General features: G+C 47.3%; 1 pseudogene; it reads right to left on the bottom strand.

Moving 5' to 3' along the window:
- The window catches only part of LOC135533932 (F-actin-uncapping protein LRRC16A-like), a 47060-nt pseudogene extending 36370 nt beyond the window's left edge, over positions 1-10690 (bottom strand).
- Between the last annotated feature and the right edge of the window lie 487 nt (positions 10691-11177).

Raw genomic sequence — 11177 nt, 5'->3', positions numbered from 1 at the left:
CCACTCACTATAGGGGCTTTGATCAACAGTCTCACAACAAGCCAACGCTCCGGAAACATCTTGGGATTGATATCACCGTTTGGTTAAAGGAAAAAAAGAGCTGTAAAAAGCAACAGTCGCTTTGAAAATCTCTTTTGTATTTATCGAGATGCAGCTTTACGTCTCCGAGGGACAGCGAAGGAACTGGCCCAATATGTTCAGTCAGACCTGACGTTTCAACTATTCCTCAGTGAAATCACAGCCAGAGCAGGTAGCAGGTACCTAAAGATGGCCACTTCTCTAGTAGTTTACCTAAAGATGGCCACTTCTCTACTAGACCCAGGGTGTTTACCTAAAGATGGCCACTTCTCTACTAGACCCAGGGTGTTTACCTAAAGATGGCCACTTCTCTAGTAGTTTACCTAAAGATGGCCACTTCTCTACTAGACCCAGGGTGTTTACCTAAAGATGGCCACTTCTCTAATAGTTTACCTAAAGATGGCCACCTATCTAGTAGACCCAGGGTGTTTACCTAAAGATGGCCACTTCTCTAGTAGTTTACCTAAAGATGGCCACTTCTCTACTAGACCCAGGGTGTTTACCTAAAGATGGACACTTCTCTAGTAGTTTACCTAAAGATGGCCACTTCTCTAGTAGTTTACCTAAAGATGGCCACCTATCTAGTAGACCCAGGGTGTTTACCTAAAGATGGCAAGTTATTTAGTAGACCCAGGGTGTTTACCTAAAGATGGCCACTTCTCTAGTAGTTTACCTAAAGATGGCCACCTATCTAGTAGACCCAGGGTGTTTACTTAAAGATGGCCACTTCTCTAGTAGTTTACCTAAAGATGGCCACTTCTCTAGTAGTTTACCTAAAGATGGCCACTTCTCTAGCAGTTTACCTAAAGATGGCCACTTCTCTAGTAGTTTACCTAAAGATAGCCACTTCTCTACTAGACCCAGCGTGTTTACCTAAAGATGGCCACTTCTCTTGCAGTTTAACTTAAAGATGGCCACCTATCTAGTAGACCCAGGGTGTTTACCTAAAGATGGCCAGTTATTTAGTAGACCCAGGGTGTTTACCTAAAGATGGCCACTTCTCTAATAGTTTACCTAAAGATGGCCACCTATCTAGTAGACCCAGGGTGTTTACTTAAAGATGGCCACTTCTCTAGTAGTTTACCTAAAGATGGCCACTTCTCTAGTAGTTTACCTAAAGATGGCCACTTCTCTAGCAGTTTACCTAAAGATGGCCACTTCTCTAGTAGTTTACCTAAAGATAGCCACTTCTCTACTAGACCCAGGGTGTTTACCTAAAGATGGCCACTTCTCTTGCAGTTTAACTTAAAGATGGCCACCTATCTAGTAGACCCAGGGTGTTTACCTAAAGATGGCCACTTCTCTAGTAGTTTACCTAAAGATGGCCACTTCTCTAGCAGGTTACGTAAAGATGGCCACTTCTCTAGTAGTTTACCTAAAGATGGCCACCTATCTAGTAGACCCAGGGTGTTTACCTAAAGATGGCCAGTTATTTACTAGACCCAGGGTGTTTACCTAAAGATGGACACTTCTCTAATAGTTTAGCTAAAGATGGCCACCTATCTAGTAGACCCAGGGTGTTTACCTAAAGATGGCCACTTCTCAAGTAGACCCAGGGTGTTTACCTAAAGATGGCCACTTCTCTAATAGTTTACCTAAAGATGGCCACCTATCTAGTAGACCAGGGTGTTTACCTAAAGATGGCCACTTCTCTAGTAGTTTACCTAAAGATGGCCACTTCTCTACTAGACCCAGGGTGTTTACCTAAAGATGGACACTTCTCTAGTAAACCCTGGGTGTTTACCTAAAGATGGCCAGTTATTTAGTAGACCCAGGGTGTTTACCTAAAGATGGCCACTTCTCTAATAGTTTACCTAAAGATGGCCACCTATCTAGTAGACCCTGGGTGTTTACCTAAAGATGGCCACTTCTCTAGTAAACCCTGGGTGTTTACCTAAAGATGGCCAGTTATTTAGTAGACCCAGGGTGTTTACCTAAAGATGGCCACTTCTCTAGTAAACCCTGGGTGTTTACCTAAAGATGGCCAGTTATTTAGTAGACCCAGGGTGTTTACCTAAAGATGGCCACTTCTCTAATAGTTTACCTAAAGGAGGGCGGGCAACTGCACCGCCCTCAACCGCAAGGCTCTCCAGAGGGTGGTGAGGTCTGCACAACGTATCACCGGGAGCAAACTACCTGCCCTCCATGACACCTACAACACCCAATGTCACAGGAAGGCCAAAAAGATAATCAAGGACAACAACCACCCGAGCCACTGCCTGTTCACCCCGCTATCGTCCAGAAGGCGAGGTCAGTACAGGTGCATCATAGCTGGGACCAAGAGAGTGAAAAACAGCTTCTATCTCAAGGCCATCAGACTGCTAAACAACCATCACTAGCACAGAGAGGCGGCTGCCGACATTGAGACCCAATCACTGGCCACTTTAATAAATGGATCACTAGTCACTCTAAATAATGGCACTTTAAATAATGTTTACATATCTTACATCACATGTATATACTGTATTTTATACCATCTATTGCACCTTGCCTATGCCGCTCGGCCATCGCTCATCCATATACTTACATGTACATATTCTCATTCACCCCTTTAGATTTGTGTGTATTAGGTCGTTGTTGTGGAATTGTTAGATAACTTGTTAGATATTACTGTACTGTCGGAACTGGAAGCACAAGCATTTCACTACACTCGCATTAACATCTGCTAACCATGTGTTTGTGACGGCCTCTCTGCCCCTCCCCCATCCCCATTTCCCCCTTCTCTTTCCCTCTACCCTCGCTCTCTCCATTTCTCCCCTTCTCTCTTCCTCTCCCCACTCTCCATCTATCCCCTTCTCTCACCACTCTCCCTCTCTCTCTCCATATCTCCCCTTCTCTCTTCCTCTCCCCACTCTCCCTCTCTCTCTCCATTTCTCCCCTTCTCTCTTCCTCTCCCCACTCTCCATATCTCCCTTTCTCTCTCCCTCTCTCTCTCTCTCCATATCTCCCATTCCCTCTCCCCTCTCCATATCACCCTTCTCTCTTCCTCTCTCTCTCCATATCTCCCATTCCCTCTCCACTCTCCATCTCTCCCCTTTCTCCCTCTCTCTCTCCATCTCTCTCCCCACTCTCCATCTCTCTCTCCATATCTCCCATTCCCTCTCCCCTCTCTATCTCTCCCCTTTCTCCCTCTCTCTCTCCATCTCTCTCCCCACTCTCCATCTCTCTCTCCATATCTCCCATTCCCTCTCCCCTCTCCATCTCTCCCCCATCTCTCTTCTCTTCTCTCTCCTCCTCTCTCCCCATCTCTCCTCTCCCCATCTCTCCTCTCCTCTCCCCATCTCTCCTCTCCTCCCCCCATCTCTCTTCTCTTCTCTCTCCTCCTCTCTCCCCATCTCTCCTCTCCCCATCTCTCCTCTCCTCTCCCCATCTCTCCTCTCCTCTCCCCATCTCTCCTCTCATCTCTCCCCTTTCTCCCTTTCTCCCTCTCTCTCACCATCTCTCCTCTTCTCTCTCCCCTCTCCCCATCTCTCCTCCTCTCTCCCCATCTCTCCTCTCCCCCATCTCTCCTCTCCTCTCCCCATCTCTCCTCTCCTCTCACCATCTCTCCTCTTCTCTCTCCCCTCTCCCCATCTCTCCTCCTCTCTCCCCATCTCTCCTCTCCCCATCTCTCCTCTCCTCTCCCCATCTCTCCTCTCCTCTCCCCATCTCTCCTCTCCTCTCTTCATCTCTCCCCTTTCTCCCTCTCTCTCACCATCTCTCCTCTTCTCTCTCCCCTCTCCCCATCTCTCCTCTCCTCTCCCCATCTCTCCTCTCCTTTCTTCATCTCTCCCCTTTCTCCCCCTCTCTCTCCATCTCTTCCTTCTCTCTCCCTCCCCCCTTTCTCCCTCTCTCTCTCACTCTCTCTCCCCATCGCTCTCCCCTCTACCATGTGTACCACAGGGTCCACATCCATCCTCATCACAAAGCAAATGACAAATCACCAGCCTCCCAGATTCCTCTCAGGGCGCTAGTTAAGCATCCAGCCAACGTTCATTGTTATGCAGCAATTACAGAATGTAGATTCTATTTAAATGAGGATGAAACAAAGAAAATGCCCAGACACTCATGACTGAGTGGATCCTAATATCATTCAGCTCTAAATTCATAGACAGCCAATCACATGGTGCCCTGTCTGGTGCTTGTCTGCCATTCCTCTCTCTCTCGCGCTCTCTCTCTCTCTCCTCTCTCCCTCTCTCTCTCCCTTCTCTCTCCCCCACCCTCTCTCTCTCTCCCTATCCTATTTCTCTCCTGCTGCACCCTCCACTCTCTCTTTTCCTCCCCCCTCCTCTACCTCTCTCTCTCTCTCTGCTAATCTCCTCTCTACCCCCCATGCAACCCTCTCTCTCTCCCCCTCCACCCTGTCTGGGCTTCCAGGGATGAACAGCAGGCCCAGAGCCAAGCAGAGCAGAGAGGTACACAATAACCACACTGTTTTCTTTCCTCACCACAGCAGCCTGCTGTATCATCATTTGTATTCTGGAAGTGTTTCTGGTCATACTAATTCACCACAGTAGTGGTTAGAGTGGAGGGACGGCAGGTAGCCTAGTGGTTAGGATGGAGGGATGGCAGGTAGCCTAGTGGTTAGAGTGGAGGGACGGCAGGTAGCCTAGTGGTTAGAGTGGAGGGACGGCAGGTAGCCTAGTGGTTAGAGTGGAGGGATGGCAGGTAGCCTAGTGGTTAGAGTGGAGGGACGGCAGGTAGCCTAGTGGTTAGAGTGGAGGGACGGCAGGTAGCCTAGTGGTTAGAGTGGAGGGACGGTAGGTAGCCTAGTGGTTACAGTGTAGGGACGGCAGGTAGCCTAGTGGTTAGAGTGGAGGGATGGCAGGTAGCCTAGTGGTTAGGATGGAGGGATGGCAGGTAGCCTAGTGGTTAGAGTGGAGGGACGGCAGGTAGCCTAGTGGTTAGGGTGGAGGGACGGTAGGTAGCCTAGTGGTTACAGTGTAGGGACGGCAGGTAGCCTAGTGGTTAGGATGGAGGGATGGCAGGTAGCCTAGTGGTTAGGATGGAGGGATGGCAGGTAGCCTAGTGGTTAGAGTGGAGGGACGGCAGGTAGCCTAGTGGTTAGGGTGGAGGGACGGTAGGTAGCCTAGTGGTTAGAGTGGAGGGACGGTAGGTAGCCTAGTGGTTAGAGTGGATGGACGGTAGGTAGCCTAGTGGTTAGAGTGGAGGGACGGTAGGTAGCCTAGTGGTTAGAGTGAAGGGACGGTAGGTAGCCTAGTGGTTAGAGTGGAGGGACGGTAGGTAGCCTAGTGGTTAGGATGGAGGGATGGCAGGTAGCCTAGTGGTTAGGTTGGAGGGACGGTAGGTAGCCTAGTGGTTAGAGTGTAGGGGCGGCAGGTAGCCTAGTGGTTAGAGTGGAGGGACGGCAGGTAGTCTAGTGGTTAGAGTGGAGGGACGGCAGGTAGCCTAGTGGTTAGAGTGTAGGGACGGCAGGTAGTCTAGTGGTTAGAGTGTAGGGACGGCAGGTAGTCTAGTGGTTAGAGTGTAGGGACGGCAGGTAGTCTAGTGGTTAGAGTGTAGGGGTGGCAGGTAGCCTAGTCCATCTGGTCATATTCACTACAGTACTAGCTAGATCTCCATCTGGTCATATTCACTACAGTACTAGCTAGATCTCCATTGGTCCTCTGGTCATATTCACTACAGTCCTAGCTAGATCTCCATTGGTCCTCTGGTCATATTCACTACAGTACTAGCTAGATCTCCATTGGTCCTCTGGTCATATTCACTACAGTCCTAGCTAGATCTCCATTGGTCCTCTGGTCATATTCACTACAGTACTAGCTAGATCTCCATTGGTCCTCTGGTCATATTCACTACAGTACTAGCTAGATCTCCATTGGTCCTCTGGTCATATTCACTACAGTACTAGCTAGATCTCCATTGGTCCTCTGGTCATATTCACTACAGTCCTAGCTAGATCTCCATTGGTCCTCTGGTCATATTCACTACAGTCCTAGCTAGATCTCCATTGGTCCTCTGGTCATATTCACTACAGTACTAGCTAGATCTCCATTGGTCCTCTGGTCATATTCACTACAGTACTAGCTAGATCTCCATTGGTCCTCTGGTCATATTCACTACAGTACTAGCTAGATCTCCATTGGTCCTCTGGTCATATTCACTACAGTACTAGCTAGATCTCCATTGGTCCTCTGGTCATATTCACTACAGTACTAGCTAGATCTCCATTGGTCCTCTGGTCATATTCACTACAGTACTAGCTAGATCTCCATTGGTCCTCTGGTCATATTCACTACAGTACTAGCTAGATCTCCATCTGGTCATATTCACTACAGTACTAGCTAGATCTCCATCTGGTCATATTCACTACAGTACTAGCTAGATCTCCATCTGGTCATATTCACTACAGTCCTAGCTAGATCTCCATCTGGTCATATTCACTACAGTACTAGCTAGATCTCCATCTGGTCATATTCACTACAGTACTAGCTAGATCTCCATCTGGTCATATTCACTACAGTACTAGCTAGATCTCCATCTGGTCATATTCACTACAGTACTAGCTAGATCTCCATCTGGTCATATTCACTACAGTACTAGCTAGATCTCCATTGGTCCTCTGGTCATATTCACTACAGTCCTAGCTAGATCTCCATTGGTCCTCTGGTCATATTCACTACAGTACTAGCTAGATCTCCATTGGTCCTCTGGTCATATTCACTACAGTCCTAGCTAGATCTCCATTGGTCCTCTGGTCATATTCACTACAGTACTAGCTAGATCTCCATCTGGTCATATTCCCTATAGTACTAGCTAGATCTCCATTGGTCCTCTGGTCATATTCACTACAGTCCTAGCTAGATCTCCATTGGTCCTCTGGTCATATTCACTACAGTCCTAGCTAGATCTCCATTGGTCCTCTGGTCATATTCACTACAGTCCTAGCTAGATCTCCATTGGTCCTCTGGTCATATTCACTACAGTACTAGCTAGATCTCCATTGGTCCTCTGGTCATATTCACTACAGTACTAGCTAGATCTCCATTGGTCCTCTGGTCATATTCACTACAGTACTAGCTAGATCTCCATTGGTCCTCTGGTCATATTCACTACAGTACTAGCTAGATCTCCATCTGGTCATATTCACTACAGTACTAGCTAGATCTCCATCTGGTCATATTCACTACAGTCCTAGCTAGATCTCCATCTGGTCATATTCACTACAGTACTAGCTAGATCTCCATCTGGTCATATTCACTACAGTACTAGCTAGATCTCCATCTGGTCATATTCACTACAGTACTAGCTAGATCTCCATCTGGTCATATTCACTACAGTACTAGCTAGATCTCCATTGGTCCTCTGGTCATATTCACTACAGTACTAGCTAGATCTCCATTGGTCCTCTGGTCATATTCACTACAGTACTAGCTAGATCTCCATTGGTCCTCTGGTCATATTCACTACAGTCCTAGCTAGATCTCCATTGGTCCTCTGGTCATATTCACTACAGTCCTAGCTAGATCTCCATTGGTCCTCTGGTCATATTCACTACAGTCCTAGCTAGATCTCCATTGGTCCTCTGGTCATATTCACTACAGTACTAGCTAGATCTCCATTGGTCCTCTGGTCATATTCACTACAGTCCTAGCTAGATCTCCATTGGTCCTCTGGTCATATTCACTACAGTACTAGCTAGATCTCCATTGGTCCTCTGGTCATATTCACTACAGTCCTAGCTAGATCTCCATTGGTCCTCTGGTCATATTCACTACAGTACTAGCTAGATCTCCATTGGTCCTCAGGTCATATTCACTACAGTCCTAGCTAGATCTCCATTGGTCCTCTGGTCATATTCACTACAGTACTAGCTAGATCTCCATTGGTCCTCTGGTCATATTCACTACAGTACTAGCTAGATCTCCATTGGTCCTCTGGTCATATTCACTACAGTACTAGCTAGATCTCCATTGGTCCTCTGGTCATATTCACTACAGTACTAGCTAGATCTCCATTGGTCCTCTGGTAGTGTCTCTGGCTCCCCCCTATGGCCTCCATCACAGTATCTCTCCACCCAGGAGATCCATCTCTGACATCTCTTTCTAGAGGCTCTTCCATCCTCTCCACCTGCTCTCCTCCTCGAGACATATACTCATATGTCTGCCATATCCTTCCTGTTACAGCTCAGACAGACAGACAGACAGACAGACAGACAGACAGACAGACAGACAGACAGACAGACAGACAGACAGACAGACAGACAGACAGACAGACAGAATCCCATTGCTACTCACTTCTCCAGAGCAGCTGCTACATCCTGGAGACCTTGAGGACTGATGTTGTTCTTATCCCAGATCACCGTCCTGGTGAAACAGATCAGAATCATCAATCATTCACATATCAAACCACCTGAGACGGTCCTCTCCTCTCCAAACCATCCCACTGTCCTGTTTCTACGGTAACACACTTTAACAGAGAGACAAACTGAGACGGTCCTCTCCTCTCCAAACCATTCCACTGTCTTGTTTCTACGGTAATACACTTTAACAGAGAGACAAACTGAGACGGTCCTATCCTCTCCAAACCATCCCACTGTCTTGTTTCTACGGTAACACACTTTAACAGAGAGACAAACTGAGACGGTCCTCTCCTCTCCAAACCATCCCACTGTCCTGTTTCTATGGTAACACACTTTAACAGAGAGACAAACTGAGACCCCGGTCCTCTCCTCTCCAAACCATCCCACTGTCCTGTTTCTATGGTAACACACTTTAACAGAGAGACAAACTGAGACGGTCCTCTCCTCTCCAAACCATCCCACTGTCTTGTTTCTACGGTAACACACTTTAACAGAGAGACAAACTGAGACGGTCCTCTCCTCTCCAAACCATCCCACTGTCCTGTTTCTATGGTAACACACTTTAACAGAGAGACAAACTGAGACGGTCCTCTCCTCTCCAAACCATCCCACTGTCCTGTTTCTATGGTAACACACTTTAACAGAGAGACAAACTGAGACGGTCCTCTCCTCTCCAAACCATCCCACTGTCCTGTTTCTACGGTAACACACTTTAACAGAGAGACAAACTGAGACGGTCCTCTCCTCTCCAAACCATCCCACTGTCTTGTTTCTACGGTAACACACTTTAACAGAGAGACAAACTGAGACAGTCCTCTCCTCTCCAAACCATCCCACTGTCCTGTTTCTACGGTAACACACTTTAACAGAGAGACAAACTGAGACAGTCCTCTCCTCTCCAAACCATCCCACTGTCCTGTTTCTATGGTAACACACTTTAACAGAGAGACAAAACTGAGACGGTCCTCTCCTCTCCAAACCATCCCACTGTCCTGTTTCTATGGTAACACACTTTAACAGAGAGACAAACTGAGACAGTCCTCTCCTCTCCAAACCATCCCACTGTCCTGTTTCTATGGTAACACACTTTAACAGAGAGACAAACTGAGACAGTCCTCTCCTCTCCAAACCATCCCACTGTCTTGTTTCTATGGCAACACACTTTAACAAAGAGACAAACTGAGACAGTCCTCTCCTCTCCAAACCATCCCACTGTCCTGTTTCTATGGTAACACACTTTAACAGAGAGACAAACTGAGACGGTCCTCTCCTCTCCAAACCATCCCACTGTCCTGTTTCTATGGTAACACACTTTAACAGAGAGACAAACTGAGACAGTCCTCTCCTCTCCAAACCATCCCACTGTCCTGTTTCTATGGTAGCACACTTTAACAGAGAGACAAACTGAGACGGTCCTCTCCTCTCCAAACCATCCCACTGTCCTGTTTCTATGGTAACACACTTTAACAGAGAGACAAACTGAGACGGTCCTATCCTCTCCAAACCATCCCACTGTCCTGTTTCTATGGTAACACACTTTAACAGAGAGACAAACTGAGACGGTCCTCTCCTCTCCAAACCATCCCACTGTCCTGTTTCTATGGTAACACACTTTAACAGAGAGACAAACTGGACGGGTCTCACTCTCCAAACCATCCCACTGTCCTGTTTCTATGGTAACACACTTTAACAGAGAGACAAACTGAAATGGTCCTCTCCTCTCCAAAACCATCCCACTGTCTTGTTTCTACGGTAACACACTTTAACAGAGAGACAAACTGAGACAGTCCTCTCCCCTCTCCAAAACCATCCCACTGTCTTGTTTCTACGGTAACACACTTTAACAGAGAGACAAACTGAGACAGTCCTCTCCTCTCAAACCATCCCACTGTCTTGTTTCTACGGTAACACACTTTAACAGAGAGACAAACTGAGACAGTCCTCTCCTCTCCAAACCATCCCACTGTCTTGTTTCTACTAACACACTTTAACAGAGACAAACTGAGACAGTCCTCTCCTCTCCAAACCATCCCACTGTCTTGTTTCTACGGTAACACACTTTAACAGAGAGACAAACTGAGACAGTCCTCTCCTCTCCAAACCAGCATCAGAGTGTCTGAGACAGTCCTCTCCTCACCTTAGTTTGCTGTTGATCTGCAGGGCCTTGGCCAGCATCTTAGCTCCCATGTCTCCCATGGCGTTCCCACTGATATCCACCCTGGTCAGACTGGTGTTGCTGCCCAGAGCATTCAGCACAATGGTGATGTCCGTCTTCAGCTTAGAGTCAGCCAGGGACAGAGACGTCAGGGGCTGCAGGGGGACAAGGGATACTCAATCATTCATTCAATAATTACATTTATTTATATAGCCCTTTTTTACATCAGCTGAGCTTTTACAGTAACCTCAGCCTAAACCCTAACCCTTTACAGTAACCCAGCCTAAACCCTAACCCTTTACAGTAACCTCAGCCTAAACCCTAACCCTTTCACAATAACCTCAGCCTAAACCCTAACCCTTATACAGTAACCTCAGCCTAAACCCTAACCATTTTACAGTAACCCAGCCTAAACCCTAACCCTTTACAGTAACCCAGCCTAAACCCTTTTACAGTAACCCAGCCTAAACCCTAACCATTTTACAGTAACCCAGCCTAAACCCTAACCCTTTACAGTAACCTCAGCCTAAACCCTAACCATTTTACAGTAACCCAGCCTAAACCCTAACCCTTTCACAATAACCTCAGCCTAAACCCTAACCCTTATACAGTAAGCCAGCCTAAACCCTAACCCTTTTACAG

This window comes from Oncorhynchus masou, unplaced genomic scaffold (assembly GCF_036934945.1).
Source record: "Oncorhynchus masou masou isolate Uvic2021 unplaced genomic scaffold, UVic_Omas_1.1 unplaced_scaffold_2820, whole genome shotgun sequence".
NCBI classification, from domain to species: domain Eukaryota; kingdom Metazoa; phylum Chordata; class Actinopteri; order Salmoniformes; family Salmonidae; genus Oncorhynchus; species Oncorhynchus masou.
The sequence above is the reverse complement of the archived record's forward strand: the minus strand, read 5'-3'. Positions and strand labels throughout refer to the sequence as shown.